Source organism: Anolis carolinensis, unplaced genomic scaffold, assembly GCF_035594765.1.
Source record: "Anolis carolinensis isolate JA03-04 unplaced genomic scaffold, rAnoCar3.1.pri scaffold_19, whole genome shotgun sequence".
Taxonomy (NCBI): Eukaryota; Metazoa; Chordata; class Lepidosauria; order Squamata; family Dactyloidae; genus Anolis; species Anolis carolinensis.
Window position 1 is genome coordinate 497142 of NW_026943829.1, and position 8441 is coordinate 505582.

The 8441-nt window shown below is 37.0% G+C and overlaps 1 protein-coding gene and 1 long non-coding RNA gene across 6 annotated transcripts in view; both read left to right on the forward strand.

Moving 5' to 3' along the window:
- The window catches only part of LOC134294703 (transforming acidic coiled-coil-containing protein 3-like), a 755386-nt gene that overhangs the window by 77952 nt on the left and 668993 nt on the right, over nt 1-8441 (forward strand). The window lies entirely within an intron of this gene.
- LOC134294762 (uncharacterized) lies at nt 755-5385 on the forward strand. Its single transcript, XR_010001454.1, has 3 exons — nt 755-833; nt 3804-3945; nt 4064-5385. It is a non-coding gene; the product is annotated as an uncharacterized LOC134294762 (long non-coding RNA).

The window sequence follows — 8441 nt, forward strand, 5'->3', positions numbered from 1 at the left end:
TCTGGATGTGAATGGATTTTAATCTTGGATATGCTTAAAATTTTATATAATGTGATTTTATTTTGTAATGGTATCTGTTTTATATGAATTGTTGTTTTGTACACTGTTTTTAGGCATTGAATTTTTGCCTATTTATTGTAAGCCGCCTTGAGTCCCCCCTGGGAGAAAGGCAGGGTAAAAATGATGCAAATAAATAACTAAATAAATAAATAAAGGTGAGGTATAAGTTTCATAAATAAATAAATAGGATGCTAGCTGTTAAGCAGCCAGCGAGAGAGTCCATGTCCTCTTGACGTCGCCTTCATTGAATGTCCTGTGCATAAAAGGCCTTGAAGTTACAGACGCCTTTAGAAATCATTGACTGCCTTATTCCAATTCTATTGGAACTGTTGGTTATTTTTATTTATCAGTTGCAGATAAAGGAGCCGTGGTGGTGCAGTGGGTTAAACCCTTGTGCCAGATGGACTGCTGACCTAAAGGTTGGGTTGCTGACCTGAAGGTTGCCGGTTCGAATCCGTGAGATGGGATGAGCTCCCATCTGTCAGCTCTAGCTTGTGGGAACATGCGTGAAGACTCCCAGCAGGATGGTAACACATTCTGACATCGCTTGGACAACGTCTTTGTACATGGCCAAATCTCTCACACCAGAAGCGACTTGCAATATGTTCTCAAGTCGCTTCTGACACAATTTAAAAAATTGATTAGCAGCCCTGGCCTTACATTGTGTGAATTGAGTTTTCTTTTTCTTTCCATCAGTTTCCGATGCCATTCCTCTCCAGAGAGAGTGGAGCTTTGCTCGGACAAATGCGGTGCTCGCCTTGCTCTACCGCAAAGTAAGTCTTCCTTAATTGGGGTTTGACTGCAAGCATTTCACAGTCGTCCTGCTCCTTTTAAAAACTACCATATATACTCGAGTATAAGCCGACCCGAATATAAGCCACAAAAAAGTTTTGTTGTTTTGTGGATCGCCGTGATGCCATCACTCTTTTATATATATAGATCTATGTTTTGAGTTTACAACCTATGATGTGCACTTTGCTAATCTACTATTGCAACCTCACTGTTTTTAAATTCTATGTTTTTAATAAGTGTGTTTTTATTCTTTTTGGTTAATGTGCAAATATTACAATGGGTGCATGTTATTGTTTATTGATGTATTGAATATTGTTATTGTTTTGTATTTGATATTTCTGTGAGCCGCCCCGAGTCCCCTCTGGGGGAGATGGTGGCGAGATACAAATAAATGTATTATTATTATTATTATTATTATTATTATTATTATTATTATTATTATTATTATTAACCAGTTTTTACCACAAAAAAACTGGGAAAACATTGACTCCAGTATAAGCCGAGGGTGGTAAATTTCAGAAATAAAAATAGATACCAATAAAATTACATTAATTGAGGCATCAGTAGGTTAAATGTTTTTGAATATTTACATAAAGTTCAAATTTAAGATAAGACTGTCCAACTCTGATCAAATCATTATTCTCATCTTCTTCAGTGTAAATGTGCTTATGTATCCTTTTAATAATAATAGAGTAAAATAATACCTGAAATAATAGTAATAATAATAATAAATACAGGAAAATAATACATGTAATAATAGAGTAAAATAATAAATGCAATAATAGTAATAATAATAATTATAATAAGATCAGAGTGAAATAATAAATGTAATAATAATAATAATAGAGTAAAATAATAATAATAATAATAATAATAATAATAATAATAATAATAATAATTGTGCGGTTTTCTGGCATTGTGTATTTCTGCCGCTTCTGTGACTGTTCATTTGGGTTTTGATGATTCCGTAGCCCACTTGTCGATGGATGTCCAGAATCAGCAGCATCCACCGCGGTCCTTTTTATCCTGGGTGACGACCGAGCCAGTATAGACTTCGTTTGGGTTTGATTCTCCATAATGCTAATGGGTTAGGTGCTCTTGGTTGTGCTCCTCAGCTGAGGCCTCTCTGGCTTGGTTGGACCTGCCGGTAGTTACACTACCGCCAGCACAGCCCTCAGTCATCATGATTCATTGGAACTTATGCCTCAAGTACCACCTGCCAGCAGCAAAGAACTGGTGGGATCACAAACCTGCAAAAGTATTGGAAAATGAGCACGCAAAGATACTGTGGGACTTCCGAATCCAGACTGACAAAGTTCTGGAACACAACACACCAGACATCACAGTTGTGGAAAAGAACAAGGTTTGGATCATTGATGTTGCCATCCCAGGTGACAGTCGCATTGACGAAAAACAACAGGAAAAACTCAGCCGCTATCAGGACCTCAAGATTGAACTTCAAAGACTCTGGCAGAAACCAGTGCAGGTGGTCCCGGTGGTGATGGGCACACTGGGTGCCGTGCCAAAAGATCTCAGCCGGCATTTGGAAACAATAGACATTGACAAAATTACGATCTGCCAACTGCAAAAAGCCACCCTGCTGGGATCTGCACGCATCATCCGAAAATACATCACACAGTCCTAGACACTTGGGAAGTGTTCGACTTGTGATTTTGTGAAACGAAACCCAGCATATCTATCTTGTTTGCTGTGTCATACAACGTCGTTGTGTCAATAATAATAATAATAATAATAATTTTATTTTTATACCCCGCCACCATCTCCCCAGAGGGACTCGGGGCGGCTCACAGATATAAAACCAGCATACAGAGTATCAAATACAAAAAACACAAAAATAAAATTAAAAGGCATAAAATAAAATCACAGTCATTATAAAACACATGATAAAACACAGCAATACCCTAGCACTCAAGACCTAGCTCTTTACTAGAGCTTTTAATCTATGTTAATTTTATCAATATTTGTATGTATGTATTTTTATCCTTTACAATTTTATCTTGTAAATCGCCTAGAGCATCTTGGATGGAGGGCGATTAATAAGTAATTAAATGATGATGATGATGATGATGATGATGATGATGGTTAATAAAATCATACAATGGATTGGGCAAAGTGCACTGAGTGAAAAAACAACAAAACCCAAAACAAAACAACAACAAAAAAGAGAAAATGGAAAAGCAAAGGAAAAATAAATGCAATACAGTAGAATCTCACTTATCCAACACTCACTTATCCAACGTTCTGGATTATCCAACACATTTTTGTAGTCAATGTTTTCAATATATCATGATATTTTGGTGCTAAATTCGTAAATACAGTAATTACTACATAGCATTAATGTGTAATGAACTACTTTTTCTGTCAAATTTGTTGTATAACATGATGTTTTGGTGCTTAATTAGTAAAATCATAAACTATTTTGATGTTTAATATGCTTTTTCTTAATCTCTCCTTATTATCCAACTTATTCACTTATCCAACATTCTGCTGGCCCGTTTATGTTGGATGAGACTCTACTGTAGTAGCAACAATAATAGAGAAAAATAATAAATGTAATAATACCAATAATAATAGAGAAAAATAATAAATATACCATATATTCTTGAGTATAAGCTGACCCAAATATAAGCCATCCAGGACTCTCACCTGAGTATAAGCCGAGGGGTCTTTTTCAGTCTTAAAAAAAGGGCTGAAAAACTAGGCTTATACTCGAGTATATACAGTATACTGCTTTTGCTCAATAAAACTACAAAAGACTGTCAATAGCAAGGTGAACTATTCTGAGGTGCGACACCCCTCAACCACTTTGGCCTCCAACCAAACATAACACTGCTCACTCAGGAGCAAACTATCTGCTGACTCTTGAGATGGTTTTCCATCTTCCTTGCTTGGATGGTGAAAGGCGTTTCTGGCTTTGTCTCCCCTTGTAGTTGTTTGTGCCCTTCAAGCCGGAGGAGTTGGTCCGCCATTTGCAGCACGTCCTGGAGACGAGCGAAGTCAACTGGCATCACGTCCTCTCCTGCGTTTCCACGCTGCTGGTCTGCCAGTCGGGAGCCGCACCACTGATTAAAGGTAGATACCGAGTCCGTGGTTGGATCGGACTTTGGCATTTTGAGCCCACATACTGTTTTGTTTTCACTTTGGGAAAAAGGTGGGAGACGTGTGTGTTATGGGGAAGTCTTTTTCCCAGACTTCCTGAGCCATCTGCTGAAGAAAGGCTTTGAGGACTATGACTTGGAAAGCATGATGACGGCGTTCCTGATCGCGCGCCAGGCTGGCCTGGAGGGTCCTGCCGTTTTCATGCCTTACGCAGAATGGTTTAAGGTAAGAGCCTAAGATAGATCATGAGTTCTGACATTAAATTGCCTCATTTATGGTCCTAACCATACAGGTTTGCATTGGCGGACCCAAAGAGACATCTCAGGAATTTGCTATGTCCTCTGCCACAATTACCCATTGAATTTTGACTTGTGAGTTTTAACCTGCTTTATACTAGTGTGGTCTTGTGAGTATTTTTTTTTTGGCCCAGTTCCTTTTAGGAGCCAATCCTGGATTTTACTAAAGTATGACTATTTTACCGTGTTTCCCCGAAAATAAGACAGTGTCTTATATTATTTTTTACTCCCAAAGATGCGCTAGGTCTTATTTTCAGGGGATGTCTTATTTTTCTATGAAGAAGAATTCATATCCATTGTTGAACAAAAAAAAATGAACATTTATTCTATACTGTACAGAAGTTGTCATCACAAACCAACATAACTAAACCAGACAAACTGTGACCCCTGTCAAGAATTTCTTGTTACTACCATTATTTACATATACAACTGGTATGTAAGCCGCCCCAAGTCCCTCTGGGGAGATGGAGGCGGGGTATAAAAATAAAATAATAATTATTATTATTATTTTATTTTATTGTATGACGCAGCAAACAAGATAGATATGCTGGATTTCGTATCACAAAATCACAAGTCAAACACTTCCCAAGTGTCTAGGACTGTGTGATGTATTTATTATTATTATTATTATTATTATTATTATTATTATTATTATTATTATTTTATTATGACACAGCAAACAAGATAGATATGCTGGATTTCGTATTGCAAAATCACAAGTCGAACACTTCCCAAGTGTCTAGGACTGTGTGATACATTATTATTATTATTATTATTATGTACATTTACCAACCCTGCATGCTACGGTGTTTTGTTTGACGGGCGCCGGGCATGCTTCCAAACAAAAACTTTGCTAGGTCTTACTTTCAGGGGAGGCCTTATATTTAGCAATTTAGCAAAACGTCTACTAGGTCTTATTTTTTGGGGATGTCTTACTTTCAGGGAAACAGGGTATGTGATCTTATTAGTTTTTATGATCTATTCTATTGTTGATTGATTTGTTTTATTGTTGTGTTTTTACATTGTTTGTTTATCCTGGGCTTGGCCCCATGTAAGCTGCCCCAAGTCCCTTTGGGGAGATGGGGCTGGGTATAAAAATAAAAATAAAATAATAAGAATAATTATTATTGTATGTTATATCATCATCATCATCTATCACCTGTGGCCGAGTATGATTGTCTTCCAAGACTTGGTAGTGGGTCTTCAAATAGCTGTAAAGGCCTATTCTGGATCCGCATAGTCTTTTGCAGTTTTTGTGTGTGTCAGGAGCAACTTGAGAAACTGCAAGTTGCTTCTGATGTGAGAGAATTCGTTGTCTGCAAGGATGTTGCCCAGAGGTGAATGTTTTGATGTTTTACGATCCTTGTGGTTGGCTTATCTCATGTCCCTGCATGGGGAGCTGGAGTTGACAGAGGGAAGTCACCTGCTCTCCCGGCAACCTGTGGGTCAGCAGTCCTGCCGGCACAAGGATTTAGCCCATTGTGTCACCGGGGGCTCTATCTTTTGCATTGAGGACATACATTTCCAGATAGAAGGTGGTCCCGACAAGGGTTTGCTTGGGACGTATCTCTCTTTTCCCCTTCATTCGTGCCTCTGCAAAATCCACAGCACTGTTGGTAACAGCTGACCTCCAGTTCCAATGATCGAAAGTCAGGGCTTCCTAGTTCTCTCGCCATGTTCCTGCCACATTTTTATGGTTAGCTCTAAGCCCATCTGTCCTCTGAAATTCCATTTTCCATTCTTGAACTGAGAGTAGAGTAACTGCTTTGCGAGACGGTGATCGGACCTTTGGACAACTTGGCATCCGGTCCCACGAAGTTGAAGGCAGAGAATCATCGCTTCAGTGCTGGTGGTCTTTGCTTATATGTATTTAGTAAACAGTTAAAAACATGGCTTTTCCAGTGTGCATTGGAATAATTAACCCCACGACAGACCCCTCCTATAGAAATACCGCTTTTCTGCATTTTGTTTTGCCCCGGTATTGGAAACAACTTGACTCCCTACCCCAACTCTTCTAGATAACTCCTCAACACTTTGCCCAGATACCTTATTAAAAGGTTTTGTATTTTTTGCATTTTGTATACTTTTGCATTTTTTGACTTGACCGGCCCCCTTTCTATCTAATAGTGGGGATGTTTGTTTTACCATTTTACCGTTTTATTTTGCTATGATCTATGTCATAGGGGTTGCTATGATCTATGTCAGAGGTTGTGAGGTCTGTTGGAAACTAGGCAAGTGGGGTGTATATATCATCCTGCTGGGAGGCTTCTCATGTCCCCACAAGCTAGAGCTGACAGACAGGAGCTCACACCATCTTGCAGATTTGAACCGCAAACCTTCAGGTCAGCAGTTCAACTGGCACAAGGGTTTAACCCATTGAGCCACCATGACTCCAATATATATAATAATATAATAATAATAATATAATATATAATAATAATTCTTATTGTTTTATTTCTTCTTCTTCTTCTTCTTTCCTCTATTTTTATTTTTATTTCCTCTATTATTATTTTATTGTATGACACAGCAAACAAGATAGATATGCTGGATTTCGTATCACAAAATCACAAGTCGAACACTTCCCAAGCATTTAGGACTGTGTGATGTATTTTTGGATGAAATTATTATTATTATTATTATTATTATTATTATTATTATTATTATTATTATTATTATTATTATTATTTAGCTGAGTTGGATAAAAGAGAAGGGATGGAAGATACTATTTTTTTGTTTGCATTAAACCAAACCGTGTTTGGGGAGAGCCTTTCTTCTTGAGCACTAAGAGATTTTCTTTCTCTAATTTTTATATATATATATATATATATATATATATATATATATATATATATACACACACACACACACACACACACACACACACACACACACACATACACACACACACACACACACACACACACACACACACAAAATAAAATGTACAAAAATAAAATGCAATTTATTATACATATATATATATATATATATTGTATATATATTGCATATATATATATATACACACACACACACACACATATATATACATACATACATACATACAGTAGAGTCTCACTTATCCAAACCTCGCTTATCCAAGCCTCTGGATTATCCAAGCCATTTTTGTAGTCAATGTTTGCAATATATTATGATATTTTGGTGCTAAATTCGTAAATACGGTAATTACAACATAACATTACTGCGTATTGAAATACTTTTTCTGTCAAATTCGTTGTATAACGTGATGTTTGGGTGCTTAATTAGTAAAATCATAACCTAATTTGATGTTTAATAGGCTTTCCCCCCACTGAATGGCATTGGTGGTTGTTTGATATTATTACTGTTGTATTATTACTGTTGTATAAACCTTTGTTTTAACTTCTGTTTTATCATCTTCTTGTGTTTTAAACTGTGTATATTGTTAATGTATTTGCGCTGTTACTTTTGTAACATTGTGACCCGCCCCGAGTCCCCACGGGCAGATGGTGGCGGGGTATAAATAAAGTTTTATTATTATTATTATTATTATTATTATTTCCTTAATCCCTCCTTATTATCCAAGATATTCACTTATCCAAGCTTCTGCCAGCCCATTTAGCTTGGATAAGTGAGACTCTACTGTGTGTGTGTGTATATAGATAGATAGATAGATAGATAGATAGATAGATAGATAGATAGATAGATAGATAAATTGCATTTTATTTTTGTACATTTTATTTTGTATATATATAGGCTCCATGTGTTTACTGTGAGTGCCTACCAAGGCCTGGTCCTGCCTGAGGCCCTGCAAGACTTCTTCAGCCAAACTTTGACCCAAGTTCTGACCTACAACCCTCAGCTCAAAGGTAGGGCTTTTTAAAAAATAAATTGCATTTTATTTTTGTACTGTGGGGTGAATTGTTCTAATACTGTAAACAGGTTGCCATATATACTCATGTATCAGTTGATTTTTATATAAGTCGAGAGCCATTCTTGTATGGAGGACAGAGAGTATGTTAATCCCTGGAGAAGTCAAACTACCTTTTGGGTTTTTTTTTTAACTAACATTTCTATGTTCTGTTTTTATGACCCAGTTTTGTATATATATATATATATTTTTGGGGCCTCTGGTGGCACAGTGTGTTAAAGCGCTGAGCTGCTGAACTTGCAGACCGAAAAGTGCTAGGTTCAAAT